We start from the raw sequence: 15,578 nt of genomic DNA, 5'->3' as shown, positions 1-15,578 counted from the left end.
GAAATTTTTTTTTGATTGCAAATCCCCTTTTTGTTTGATTGAAAAAATTTTTTGATTGCAAATTCCTTTTTTGTTTGATTGGAAATAAAGACACAAATTTCTCTCCATAATACTCCTCTTTCACATCTTTGGGTGCTGTTACTAAAAAAAAAAAAAAGGGATTATCAGCAAACTTCAGCAAAAAAAAATATGCCATGTCAGTCTACTTGGCACAAAACAACTCCTCGTCCAATCAGACGGCACCTTTAAAGTCATGTCACTTCAGCAGCGTTCCATTCATAACATAATTATCATCAGACTACTGCAATTGGCTGGCAACCAGTTCAGGGTGCACCCCGCCTACTGCTCGAGGCCGGCTGGGATAGGCTCCAGCACCCCCGTGACCTCTGTGAGGAGTAAGTGGCTATAACAATGGATGGATGGATCATCGGACTAACAGAAGGCGTATTTTTAGTTTAGTTTATTCATTTTTTTCTTTCGGACACATTACAGCTTACATCAATCACATCACATCATTTGCAACATTGACATCCGAAAGAAGGGCTGACAGGTAGAAGCCGAAGCTTATTCGAGACCCGTCCCCATCGACCCATTACTATAACACATCAATCATCTACATTACTTAGAATAGTCATTGATTTTTATCGTTATCCATCCCATACTATCCCAAACACTGCTCGCTCAGTTCATCTTGAATGTCCGTGTGTAGATTGTGGCTAGTCCCAGTCATTTGGAACTGGTGAGTCGGTCCCCAGACGCCACCAGCAGGCCCACCCCGCCAGGCGAGCAGCCAAGGCAAGCGCAATTCTTCTCTTTCACCAGTAGGGTCTTCGCTGACCTCGGATAAGCTTTCACACATGTTGTGCTTTCCAGAAGAGTAGATCGGCTTGCATTCTGCCCATTGCAATTCAAGCAATTTCAACCTCGATTCTTGTCAGGTAGCACCACTGGTTGCTAGCACATTGTAGATCTGATGAATCCTGTGCGCTGCCCAGCCTAGCTCACCCAGCAGAGCGGCCCACGCCAGCCGCATTCCAGGAACCAGACCACCAGCCCCATTTTGCGTATTGACAGCAGTTTCATTGTAGCCACAATACAGCCTTATCATGTAGCCTTGACTGTTACAACAAATGTCCAAACGGAATTCGAGCCAGACAATATTTACATTCAAACGGGAACAGCAATAAGTGTTATCAATGCAGGTGTATAAACAAGAGTTAGCCTTGGCAAAGTCAGCAAGTAATCATATACAACTCCAGCTTTGGGTAATTAGTGATCTTGTTGTTGTGATATTGTGAATTACTGTTGTCTCTCAAGCTCTGCCAATTCCTCAGCTCCTTTCACGATTCGTGTTTTTACTTGACCAGAGTTATCTTTAGTTTGAATAAAAATTCGGCAGTCTTTTGTCCACGTGCTTTCGATAAGTCCATTCTTTCTCATTTGTCGAGCCTTTTTGGCGATGTCAGCATTTCGTTTGGTGAGGTTTTCGTTGATGTAGACATGTTTCCCACGAAGCTTGTGACGGTCTCTCAGAAGAGCAATCTTTTTCTTTCTGTCAACAAACCTGATCAGAACTGCCGGTGGTCGTGTCCCTCCAGTTGGAAGCGAAAAGCACATCGGAATGTGCGCAGGATCAACAGTTAATCCCGAATCTCTGAGTTGAAGTGTCACTTGCTGTTCCACAGTCTCGTTCCCTTAAGATTGGTCAGAATCATCCGTGCTCGTGCGAGCCGCAGCTCTCGAAGGGCCACGGCGCGGCTTGATCTCGATGCCTGTGACTATCACATCGTTGATACAAAGATTTTGTTCCAAATCATCCACTTTTTTTCCAAGGCAACAATGCGTCGATCTTTTGCCTGTGTCTCTTTCTTCAATTGCTGTATTTCCTGAAGAAGTGGCTCAATGCTCTTCTTCATTTCAAGTAATTCGGCAGCCATTACAGTTTTTTAAGAGAAGATTTTATCTCCTCATTCTCGTCAGCTCTTTTTCCGCCAGGCATTCTGCAACAATGTAGTTAAAAATCCCAGTGCAAAAATCAACAAGCAGTTAGATTCACGAGTGAGTGCAGGAGCAAGTACAGATGCGTCCTTCCTCAACAGATGCGACGCTGTACTAGTTCCGACTTCGCGACTACAGGAAACAATGAACGAGAACGCGCTTGACGTCACATCCGCAGACAGAGGGCGGGAAATTTTAAGGAATCGGACTGGATGCTTCCTGAAAAATATTGGCCAGAGGCTTGTAGGAGTGCCAATTGTGAACAGCTAAGATGTTGAGCTACTAATTAGAATATGTTTTAGTCATAAATGGTCAAATAAAAAGGCTATTAGATATGGATAAGATATTTTTGAGGGAAATCCTCCATAGAGTAGCTTTAACTAAAGAGCTATGGTTGTACACGCGTGTGGGTCGGCTAGTATCAAGTTTACAGCCGGCGGCTTGAATGACGTAAAGCACAGATTTATATGAAAACTGGATTATGCGTGGGCATGGTGATGTAATGAGCGCAGGGCTATATGTAATCCGTGAATGAGCAGCGCTCACGGAACAGCTTTTGATGAAAAAAACAAACAACAACAAAAAACTTCTCTCCCTGTCGCCCTTTTTGCTCACGAGCGCCACTGCCCATCAGCACACGTGCAGCTGAATTGTGGAGTAGCTGTAGGCTTGAAATATTCCTTTTGGGAAGACCAGAGAGCAGGGCATTACAGTAATCTAAGCGACAGGAAATTAAAAACCATGCATCAGCACCTCCGTGTTGGCTTGAGAGAGAAACGGGCGGACTGGCAATATTCTTAAGATAGTAAAAACCGTTCTTGGCTACATTTTTAATATGAGGAATAAAACTAAGCTCAGAGTAAAAAATGTTCTTTACACATTGTGAAGGTTTAAAATAGTAGTTTTGAGAAAAGTTTCTCTCTGACCTTCCAGTCCGATGACTAAAACGTCTGTTTTGTTCTGCTTGAGCTGCAGGAAATTTTCTGGCATCCATGACTTAATGTCTAAAATACAAATTAAAAGGGTATCAATAGTCCCCATGTCATTTGGAGACACGACAATGTACAGCATGTAAAAATTAAAAAGTAATGGGCCTAAAGTTGAACCTTGGGGAACCCTACATTTAATTCCATGGGAACCAGAGGAACATGTATGCACACCTACAAAGAAATATCGGTCTGTGAGATAGGAATAAAACCAGTTAAAAGCAATACCGGTGATGCCCACCAGGTCTGTTTAATAAAATGTGGTGATCTACCATATCAAAAGCAACACTTAAATCCAGCAGCACAAGGACCATAAGCTTTTTTTCAGTTTTCATTAAGGCCAAGATACACCAATCCGACGTCAGGATTTGGGCACAACCTGTTTCTTTTCCGGTACAAGAAAGTTGGGAAAAAGAAAAAAAAAAAAAACGCTTCTTCTTCGGTTGTTGCTTCAGGTCTTTTCGTGGCACTGCTCTTGATATAGCGCCTCCATAATGGCGCAACGCTGCAACTGCAGTTAAAATGCGTTGCTGCCGAGCTCAATCAACACAGCTTGAGCGTTGAGTGATATCAGTCGTTCCGGGTGGAGGCGGTGAGCAAATTAGGTGGAGGTGGCTGCCACGGAATTTTGTACGTAGGAAAAACCCTGGTTATATTTGTATCCGCAAAATGGAATGGCATGGACTGATTTATATAGCGCTTTTTTAGCTATTGGGGCTCAGTGGTTGAGTGGTTGTTTCCCATCCTTAAGGTTGTGGGTTCGATCCTCACTCTGGTGACCATGTTGAAGTGTCCTTGAGCAAGACACTGAACCCCGATTTGCTCCCAATGAATCTGGCAGCGCTCTCTGTGGCAGCAGTTGGCCATTGGTGTGTGAATGGTGAATGTGAGGCATTATAAACTGCTTTGGGCACCACATGGTGTAGTTAAAGTGCTATATAAAAAGCAGCACATTTACCAAAAACAGTCCAGCAAAGTGCTTTAGAAAGCTAACATTCACGCACTGCCACGCACAGCGCTGCCAGGGCCACTGGGAGCAAATTGGGGTTCAGTGTCTTACTCAAGGACAATTAGATGTGGTCACCAGAGTGAGGATCGAACCCACAACCTCACAGAAGGTAGACGACCACTCTACCATGGAACCATGCCACCTTTGTAATCCATACTGGATACTCGTGCTGTATGAATATCCGGCTCACCCCTACTAACTGCTGCAATGGGTACTGACTGCATCATCTACTGCACATGTGTCAAGATCCGGTCCTCGAGGGCCAGAGTCCTGCATGTTTTCGAGGTTTCTCTACTCCAGTGCTTCTCAAATGGTGGGGCGGGCACCCCCAGGGAGGCGCGGGGCTCCATCAAGGGGGGTGCGTTTGACCTCGGGGAACATGCTTTTTTATTTTTTATTTTTTATTTTTTTACTGTCCTAGAATAAAGTGCAATTGCACCTCCACTACATTAGGGGGCAGTGGCGCTCCCATTATGGCAGGTAGCATTCGCTCTGTGGTGTAGAGGTTTTGTTTGCACTGAGCAAAAAAAATCAGCACAAATTATTTTAGAAATTTTTTTTTTTTTGCAGGTTAAAGTTTTTTTTTTTTAATATTGTGCTCCTAAGTTAATGTTGGTGATCAGTTTGAATGCATTATTATTAGGGCCCGAGCAGCGACCGCTGCGAGGTCCCTATTGTTTTTGTAAAAATTATTATTAGGGCCCGAGCAGCGACCGCTGCGAGGTCCCTATTGTTCCTGAAGGAATTCTTCTTATTCTTCTTCTTCTTCTTCTTCTTTTTCTTTGTTATTATTCTTTTCCGCAAACAATCACATTTTTGAGACACTAAACGTGAACGAAAACTCAACAAACTTTACACGCAGATCGGGCCTGGCGAAAAATTTGATATTTTAAAGTCGCCATACATGATAACAGAAAAATGGCTCTGTAAATTCCTTCTTAATGAAGCATTCCCAGTTGTACGAAGCAGCTAGAGCTACGAAAATTTGGAGACAAATGTAACAGCCCACGATGTACAAAAAAGTCTCTTGGTGCCATGTGCTAAACCCAACAGGAAGTCCCGTAGGGGCCGGGCATCACATTTTGAGCTAAAAAACTCCTCTTTAACGAAGCATTCCCGGTTGTACATTTCACCTAGCGCTATGATAATTTGGAGGCATACATAAGAGCCCACGATGTACAAAAAAGTCTCTTAGAACCATATGCTAAACCAAACAGGAAGTCCGGCATTTTGATTTACGTCGGGATTTGTAGCCATTTTTTGTGGCCTTTTTTAGGGGTCACATTTTAACGAACTCCAACGAAATTTATCCGACTGTCTTCCAACTTGGTGTGTTTCATCTTAAGCTGTTTAAGATGCAAAGTTATCGAAAGTTTTTTTTTATTTTGTCGCAAGCCGTTGCCATAGCGATGCATTATTTGCCAAGTAAAATGCTGCTTTTTTTTTTTTGTCTAAACGAGCGAAAACTCATGAAACTTTACACACACATCAGACTTGTCATAAACATGAATATTTTAGAGATTTCTTGTGCAATTTGCAATAAATGGCTCAATAGCGCCCTATAGACATTTTTATGAAGCTTTTGGAAATGTAGGATTCAGCTAGATTTGTAAAAATTGGGATACCTATCAGCCTAAGACTGACAAAAAAGTTTCTAAAGCCATATGCTAAACCAAACAGGAAGTCTGCCATTTTGATTTACTTTGCTATTTGTCGCCATTTTTTGGGGCCTATTATAAGCCTCATATTTTCTACAAAACTTATCAGATTGTCTTCATTCTTTGGCGTGTTTCATCTGAAGATATTTAAGATGAAAAGTTATTGAAATTTTTTGTCACGCCTTTGCTCTCGCGATGCATTGTTTGCAAAGAAAAATGCTTTTTTTTTTAGTCTAAACATGAGCGAAAACTCAAAACTTTGCACACAGATCAGACCTCTCAAGAACATGAATATTTTAGAGATTTGTTGTGCAATTTGTAATAAATGGCTAAATAGCGCCCTCTAGACATTTTTATGAAGTATTTCCGATTATATGATTCAGCTAGATGTGTGAATATTTGGAGGCACACCTATCAGCCTAATACCTACAAAAATTATTCTATAGCCATGTGCCAAACCATTTTGATTTTATTTTGTTAATTGTGCATCATTTTTGGCCTTTCCATGAAACTTTGCAAGCACAAAGCATGGCAAAAACATTTACAATTTAGACGGTTCCCTATGAAACAGTACCCCAACATGCCAGTACCCCGACGTGCAAGTACCCCAACGTGGCCCAGGTTGCGAGGGCCCTTTATAGCTGCTCGCAGCTCTAGTTATTCTTATTATTATTCTTCTCCGCAAACGATCACATTTTTGAGACACTAAACGTGACCGAAAACTCACCAAACTTTACACGCACATCAGGCCTGGCGAAAAATTTTATATTTTAAAGTCGCCATACATGATAACAGAAAAATGGCTCCTTAGCGCCCCCTACATAGGTTAAACGGATCCCTGTCCCGCTACGATTGTCCGACGGCTAGGAAAATTGTGTGGCACCTGTAGCACATCCCAATGAACAAAAACCTCTTTGAAGTGTGTACCCTAAAATAGACAGAAAGTGAGGTATGAGTATTTAAATGTCCAATTTTTGCCAATTTTTGCACATTTACAGGGGTCATACTTTTGCCCGCTTCTCCTACACGGTTAACCCGATTGACTTCAAACTTGGGATGTACCATCTCAACACCTGGGACATCATTGTGAAAAACGAAAAGTTTTTGATATACTATATGACGGCGGCGGCGCATCAAATTTAGAGTTTAAAAATTCTTACTTCACGATGCATTGCCGGTTGTACGTTTAATCGAGAGCTACGAAAATTGGTACACATATGTAACAGACTATGACCTACAAAAAACTCTTTTTGAACCATATGCTAAACCTAACAGGAAGTCCACCATTTTGATTTATTTTGGAACGTGTTGCCATTTTTTTGGCCATTTCATTGGGGCCTTATTTTAACGAACTCCTCCTACAGTGTTTATCCGATCATCTTCAAACTTGGTGTGATTCATCTTAAGATGTTGAAGATGAAAAGTTATTGAAAGCTTTGTATTTCGTCGCACGCTGTTGTCATGGCATGCACTGTTTGCAAAGGAAAAAAAATATCCTTAAAGAAGCATTGCCAGTTGTACGAAGCAGCTAGAGCTACGAAAATTTGTAGACATATGTAACAGCCCAAGATGTACAAAAACAGGTCATATTTTAACGAACTCCTCCTACAAAATTTATCCGACTGTCTTCAAACTTGGTGTGCTTCATCTTAAGATGTTTAAGATGCAAAGTTATCGAAAGTTATTTATTTTTTCGCATGCCGTTGTCATGGCGATGCATTGTTTGCCAAGTAAAATGCTGATTTTTTTTTGGTCTAAACATTTGCAAAAACTCATGAAACTTTACACACACATCAGGCTTGTCATAAGCATGAATATTTTAGAGATTTCTTATTCAATTTGCAATAAATGGTTCAATAGCGCCCTCTAGACATTTTTATGAAGCTTTTGCAAATGTTTTGTGTTTTATGATTCAGCTAGATTTGTAAAAATTGGGATACCTATCAGCCTAAGACTTACAAAAAGGTTTCTAAAGCCATATGCTGAATCAAACAGGAAGTCTGCCATTTTGGGGGGTCTTTTATAGGGGTCATATTTTCAACAGAACTTATCAGATCGTCTTCATTCTTTGGCGTGTTTCATCTTAAGATATTTAAGATGAAAAGTTATTGAATGTTTTTATTTTGTCACAAGCCTTTGCTGTAGCCATGCATTGTTTGTGAAGAAAAATGCTTTTTTGAGAGTCTAAATATGGGCGAAAACTCACAAAACTTACACACACACCAGAACTGTCTGGAACATGAATATTTTATTTAGAGATTTGTTGTGCAATTTGTAATAAATGGCTCAATAGCGCCCTCTAGACATTTTTATGAAGTGTTTCCGATTATATGATACAGCTAGATGTGTGAATATTGGCAGGCATGCCTAATATATTCAAAAAGTATTCTATATAGCCATGTGCCAATCCATTTTGATTTTATTTTGTTAATTGTGCATCATTTTTGGCCTTTCCATGAAACTTTACAAAGACAAAGCATGGCAAAAACGTTTACAATTTAGATGGTTTCCTATTTGACAGTACCCCAACATGCCAGGACCCCGACGTGCAAATACCCCAACGTGGCCCGGGTTGCGAGGGCCCTTTATAGCTGCTCGCAGCTCTAGTTAGGGCCCGAGCAGCGACCGCTGCGAGGTCCCTATTGTTCCTGAAGGAATTCTTATTAGGGCCCGAGCAGCGACCGCTGCGAGGTCCCTATTGTTCCTGAAGGAATTCTTATTATTAGGGCCCGAGCAGCGACCGCTGCGAGGTCCCTATTGTTTTTCGTTCGAATTATTCTTCTTCTTCTTCTTCTTCTTCTTCTTCTTCTTCTTCTTCTTCTTCTTCTTCTTCTCCGTAAACGATCGCGATTTTGGGTACCTAAACATTTACGAAAACTCACCAAACTTTGCACACTCCTCAGGCCCGGCGAAAAATTTTATATTATGAAGTCGTCATAACAACGTGACTCTATAGCGCCCCCTAGCATAGAAAAATATAAACCAAGCCCGGCATGTTTGAGCTAGAGCAACGAAAATTGGCAGGCACGTGTAGCACCCCGAGACGCACAAAAAAGTCTATTGGGACCATGTAGCTAAAATGTACAGGAAGTGAGCTATGAATTTTTTAATGTCCAACTTTGGCCTATTTTGGCACATTCACTGTGGTCATGCTTTTTCCCCCTATGCAAACATTTTTCATCCCATTGACTTCAAACTTGGCATTTATCATCTCAAGACCTAAGAGAACAGTTGGGCAAAAAGTCTTGCCTTTTCGAAATACTATATGACGGGGGCGGGGCATCAAATATTGCCTTTAAAATTTCATTTTTCCAGAAAGAGCAAATGCTGAATAACTCCCATGTACAAGCTCCAAAAAATCTCAAACTTCTCAGGCAACGTAATAGTCACGGCCTGAAAACATCTATATGACGAAATTCAGATATACATATAGCGCCACCTAGTGGTTACAATAAATGTCATACTTTACGTTTTTAGCTACTGTGCTGAGCTTGTTGAAGGGATCCAGTTGAAAATTGGTCAGAAAAGCCTTAAGATGTTGATGATGCCCCACACCGAATATTGTAACTTTTCGCCAAAGGGCGTGGCCGCTACGGTGACGCAAAGTCTGAAGATTTTTCGTGACAATAAAAGCTGCATTAACTTGACCGAGATGATCCTATCTTCTCAAAATTTCACACATTTGATGAGAGTCCAGCTCTAAAGACATCTACTAACTTACATTTCATCTAACTGATAGCGCCACCTAGTGGCAATTTTTTTTCTTACGAATTTTCTTCTACGTTTTTCTCCAAACACGTTAACTGGACCTACCTCATATTTGCTCAGAGGAGGGTTTCGGCCTTCATGATTTCACAACACGAAGTTTGTGAGTTTTCGCGAATTGCTGTAGGCGTGGCTAAGCGCTGTTCGCCAAGAAAACAACACCAGTTTTGAGGGTCTAAACATGCACAGAAACTCCTGAAACATGGCACACACATCTGGCCTGGTAAAATGAGCAATATTTTATTGTTGATTGTGCTATTTTTACAAAAATGACTCAATAGCGCCCCCTCGAAATTTTTAACGAAGCAGCCCCGGTTGTACGTTTAAGCAAGAACGCCGAATATTTTTAGGTGTATGAGGGAGCCCAAGACCTACAAAAAAGTCTCTTGTACCCATATGCTAAAATGAACAGGAAGTGAGCTACGAATTTTTTAATGTCCCATTTTTGACGATTTTTGCACATTCACAGGGGGCAGACTTTTGCCCACTTCTCCTACACGTTTCATCCGACTGAGTTAAGACTTGGCCTGGACCATGTCAAGACCTGAGCCAACGACAGGGGGGAAAATATTGACTTTTCGAAATACTATATGATGAGGGCGGGGCATCAAAATTTGTGTTTCGCAATGAAAAAGGATATGCTTGATAACTCCCCGGTACATGCTCCAAAAAATCCCAAACTTGACATGTATGTTTATCGTCAAGGCCTGAAGCTATCTCTATGACAACATTCAGTTATATATGCAGCGCCACCTAGCCCTTGAGGCATGAAAAAAAAATACCCCACATACGGTATTTTGTACCAAAAATGTAAACTCATTCTAAGTGTGATAACGAAGTCATTTATGAATATTCTTTTAGTTTCCACCACTCAAAATGTTCACTGGCATCAGACTTATCCAAACATATATATATTTTTATTTATTTTTGATAGCCTCTATGGACATTAAAAGCAATATCGTGAATGAAGGATATGCTTAATAACTCCACGGTACATGCTCCAAAAAAAATCCCACACTTGACATGTATGCTTATAATCAAGGCCTGAAGGTATCTCTATGACAACATTCAGTTATAAATACAGCGCCACCTAGCCCTTGAGGCTTATATAAAAAATAAAATAAAATACCCCACATACGGTATTTTGTACAAAAAATGTACACTCATTCTAAGTGTGATAACTAAGTAATTTATGAATATTCTTTTAGTTTCCACCACTCAAATTGTTCACTGGCTTCACACCGATCCAAACGTATGTACGTTTCCATTTTGTTTTATTCATTTTTGATTGCCCCTTTGGACAATAAAAGTAACATTGTGCAATGAGTACAACGAGCGATGATGTGTATATACACTTTTACAAAAAAATACCAATCAGGGCAACTCATTGCCTAAAAATAAAAAAGGACGCTGATTTTTGCAGGTCTTAACAATCACCAAAACCCGTTGAGCTTGATACACACACTGGCAAAAAAATATTCTACATGTAAACGTTTATTATGCCATTTTCAAAGAAATTTTGCTTCCAATATGCCAGTACCCCAATGTGCCAGTACCCCAACGTGCAAGTACCCCAACGTGCAAGGACCCCAACGTGGCCCGGGCTGCGAGGGCCCTTTATAGCTGCTCGCAGCTCTAGTTATTCTTCTTCTTCTTCTTCTTTTTCTTTGTTATTATTCTTTTCCGCAAACAACCACATTTTTGAGGCACTAAACATGAACGAAAACTCACCAAACTTTACACACACGTCAGGCCTGGCGAAAAATTTGATATTTTAAAGTCGCCATAGGTGATAACAGAAAAATGGCTCCATAGCGCCACCTACATAGGTTAAACAGATCCCTGGCCCGCTACGATTGTCCGACGGCTACGAAAATTGTGTGGCACCTGTAGCACATCCAGATGAACAAAAACCTCTTTGATGTGTGTACCCTAAAATAGACAGGAAGTGAGATATGAGTATTTAAATGTCCAATTTTGGCCAATTTTTGCACATTTACAGGGGTCATACTTTTGCCTGCTTCTCCTACACGGTTAATCCAATTGACTTCAAACTTGGGATGTACCATCTCAAGACCTGGGACAACACCATGGTAAAAAATCTAAAGTTTTCGACATACTATATGACGGCGGTGGGGCATCAAATTTAGAGTTTCAAAACTCTTACTAAACGTAGTATTGCCGGTTGTATGTTTAACCTAGAGCTACGAAAATTGGTACACATATGTAACAGACTATGACCTACAAAAAAGTCTGTTGGTGCCATATGCTAAACCCAACAGGAAGTCCGCCAGAGGCGGGGCATCAAATTTTGAGTTTCAAAATTCTTACTTAATGAAGCATTCCCGGCTGTACGTTTCACCTAGAGTTACCAAAATTTGAAGACATATGTAACAGCCCTCGAGGTACAAAAAACTCTTTTTGAACCATATGCTAAACCTAACAGGAAGTCTGCCATTTTGATTTACTTTGGAACATGTTGCCATTTTTTTGGCCATTTCATAGGGGTCTTATTTTAACGAACTCCTCCTACAGAGTTTATCCGATCATCTCCAAACTTGGTGTGATTCATCTTAAAATGTTGAAGATGAAAAGTTATTGAAAGCTTTTTATTTCGTCGCACGCTGTTGTCGTGGCATGCACAGATTGCGAAGGAAAAAATTCCCTCTTAATGAAGCATTCCCAGTTGTACGAAGCAGCTAGAGCTACGAAAATTTGGAGACAAATTTAACAGCCCACGATGTACAAAAAAGTCTCTTGGTGCCATGTGCTAAACCCAACAGGAAGTCCCGTAGGGGCCGGTCATCACATTTTGAGGTAAAAAAACTCCTCTTTAACGAAGCATTCCCGGTTGTACGTTTCACCTAGCGCTATGATAATTTAGAGGCATACATAAGAGCCCACGATGTACAAAAAAGTCTCTTGGAACCATCTGCTAAACCAAACAGGAAGTCCGCCATTTTGATTTACGTTGGGATTTGTAGCCATTTTTTGGGGCCTTTTTTAGGGGTCATATTTTAACGAACTCCTCCTACAAAATTTATCCGACTGTCTTCAAACTTGGTGTGCTTCATCTTAAGATGTTTAAGATACAAAGTTATCGGAAGTTATTTATTTTGTCGCACGCCGTTTCATGGCGATGGATTGTTTGCCAAGTAAAATGCTGCTTTTTTTTTTTTTTGGTCTAAACATGTGCAAAAACTCATGAAACTTTACACACACATCAGGCTTGTCATAAGCATGAATATTTTAGAGATTTCTTATTAAATTTGCAATAAATGCTTCAATAGCGCCCTCTAGACATTTTTATGAAGTCTTTCCGATTATATGATTCAGCTAGATGTGTGAATATTGGCAGGCATGCCTAATATATTCAAAAAGTATTCTATATAGCCATGTGCCAATCCATTTTGATTTTATTTTGTTAATTGTGCATCATTTTTGGTCTTTCCATGAAACTTTACAAACACAAAGCATGGCAAAAACGTTTAAAATTTAGATGGTTTCCTATTTGACAGTACCCCAACATGCCAGTACCCCGACGTGCAAATACCCCAACGTGGCCCGGGTTGCGAGGGCCCTTTATAGCTGCTCGCAGCTCTAGTTAGGGCCCGAGCAGCGACCGCTGCGAGGTCCCTATTGTTCCTGAAGGAATTCTTATTATTATTCTTCTTCTTCTTTTTCTTTGTTATTATTCTTTTCCGCAAACAATCACATTTTTGAGACGCTAAACGTGAACGAAAACTCACCAAACTTTACACGCACATCAGGCCTGGCGAAAAATTTGATATTTTAAAGTCGCCATACATGATAACAGAAAAATGGCTCCATAGCGCCACCTACATAGGTTAAACGGATCCCTGTCCCGCTACGATTGTCCTATGGCGACGAAAATTGTGTGGCACCCGTAGCACATCCAGATGAACAAAAACCTCTTTGATGTGTGTACCCTAAAATAGACAGAAAGTGAGGTATGATCATCTGAATGTCCAATTTTGGCCCAGTTTTGCACATTTACAGGGGTCATACTTTTGCCCGCTTCTCCTACACGGTTAACCCGATTGACTTCAAACTTGGGATGGACCATCTCAACACCTGGGACAACATCATTGTAAAAAATCTAAAGTTTTTGATATACTATATGACGGCGGCGACGCATCAAATTTAGAGTTTAAAAATTCTTACTTCACGAAGCATTGCCGGTTGTACGTTTAATCTAGAGCTACGGAAATTGGTACACATATGTAACAGGCTATGACCTACAAAAAACTCTTTTTGAACCATATGCTAAACTTCACAGGAAGTCCGCCATTTTGATTTATTTTGGAACGTGTTGCCATTTTTTTGGCCATTTCATTGGGGTCTTATTTTAACGAACTCCTCCTACAGTGTTTATCCGATCATCTTCAAACTTGGTGTGATTCATCTTAAGATGTTGAAGATGAAAAGTTATTGAAAGCTTTGTATTTCGTCGCACGCTGTTGTCATGGCATGCACTGTTTGCAAAGGAAAAAAAATATCCTTAAAGAAGCATTCCCATTTGTACGAAGCAGCGAGAGCTACGAAAATTTGTAGACATATGTAACAGCCCAAGATGTACAAAAAAAGTCTCTTGGTGCCCTGTGCTAAACCCAACAGGAAGTCCCCCAGGGGCCGGGCATCACATTTTGAGCAAAAAAACTCCTCTTTAACAAAGCATACCCGGCTGTACGTTTCACCTAGAGTTACCAAAATTTGTAGAGGTATATAACAGCCCTCGAGGTACAAAAAACTCTTTTTGAACCATATGCTAAACCTAACAGGACGTCCGCCATTTTGATTTACTTTGGAATGTGTTGCCATTTTTTGGGCCATTTCGTAGGGGTCTTATTTTAACGAACTCCTCCTACAGTGTTTATCCGATCATCTTCAAACTTGGTGTGATTCATCTTAAGATGTTGAAGATGAAAAGTTATTGAAAGCTTTGTATTTCGTCGCACGCTGTTGTCATGGCATGCACTGTTTTTAAAGGAAAAAAAATATCCTTAAAGAAGCATTCCCATTTGTACGAAGCAGCTAGAGCTACGAAAATTTGTAGACATATGTAACAGCCCAAGATGTACAAAAAAGTCTCTTGGTGCCCTGTGCTAAACCCAACAGGAAGTCCCCCAGGGGCCGGGCATCACATTTTGAACTAAAAAACTCCTCTTTAACAAAGCATACCCGGCTGTACGTTTCACATAGAGTTACCAAAATTTGTAGAGGTATATAACAGCCTTCGAGGTACAAAAAACTCTTTTTGAACCATACGCTAAACCTAACAGGACGTCCGCCATTTTGATTTACTTTGGAATGTGTTGCCATTTTTTTTGGCCATTTCATAGGGGTCATATTTTAACAAACTCCTCCTACAGAGTTTATCCGATCATCTTCAAACTTGGTGTGATTCATCTTAAGATGTTGAAAATGAAAAGTTATTGAAAGTTTTTTATTTCGTCACACGCTGTTGTCGTGGCATGCACTTTTTGCAAAGGAAAAAAAATCTTATTAATGAAGCATTCCCAGTTGTACGAAGCAGCTAGAGCGACGAAAAATTGTAGACATATGTAACAGTCCAGGATGTACAAAAAAGTCTCTTGGTGCCATGTGCTTAACCTAACAGGAAGTCCCCCAGGGGCCGGGCATCACATTTTGAGCTAAAAAACTCCTCTTTAACGAAGCATTCCCGGTTGTACGTTTCACCTAGCGCTATGATAATTTGCAGGCATACATAAGAGCCCATGATGTACAAAAAAGTCTCTTGGAACCATGTGCTAAACCAAACAGGAAGTCTGCCATTTTGATTTATGATGGGATTTGTTGCCATTTTTTGTGGCCTTTTTCAGGGGTCATATTTTAACGAACCCCTCCTACAAAATTTATCCGACTGTCTTCAAACTTGGTGTGTTTCATCTTAAGATGTTTAAGATGCAAAGTAATCGAAAGTTTTTTATTTTGTAACACACTGTTGCCATAGCAATGCATTGTTTGTCAAGTGCTGCTTTTTTTTTTTATACACATGAAAACTCATGAAACTTTGCAAACACATCAGACTTGTCATGAACATGAATTTTCAGAGATTTATTGTGCAATTTGCAATAAATAGCACCCTCTAGACATTTTTATGAAGCATTTCCGATTGTA

At 40.4% G+C, this 15,578-nt stretch overlaps 1 protein-coding gene across 2 annotated transcripts in view; it reads left to right on the top strand.

Moving 5' to 3' along the window:
• The window catches only part of gabrr2a (gamma-aminobutyric acid type A receptor subunit rho2a), a 222,919-nt gene that overhangs the window by 35,684 nt on the left and 171,657 nt on the right, over positions 1–15,578 (top strand). The gene's annotated exons all lie outside the window — the stretch shown is intronic.

The sequence above is a fragment of the Festucalex cinctus genome, chromosome 12, assembly GCF_051991245.1.
Source record: "Festucalex cinctus isolate MCC-2025b chromosome 12, RoL_Fcin_1.0, whole genome shotgun sequence".
NCBI lineage: Eukaryota > Metazoa > Chordata > Actinopteri > Syngnathiformes > Syngnathidae > Festucalex > Festucalex cinctus.
This window is presented reverse-complemented; position numbering and strand designations above follow the sequence as displayed.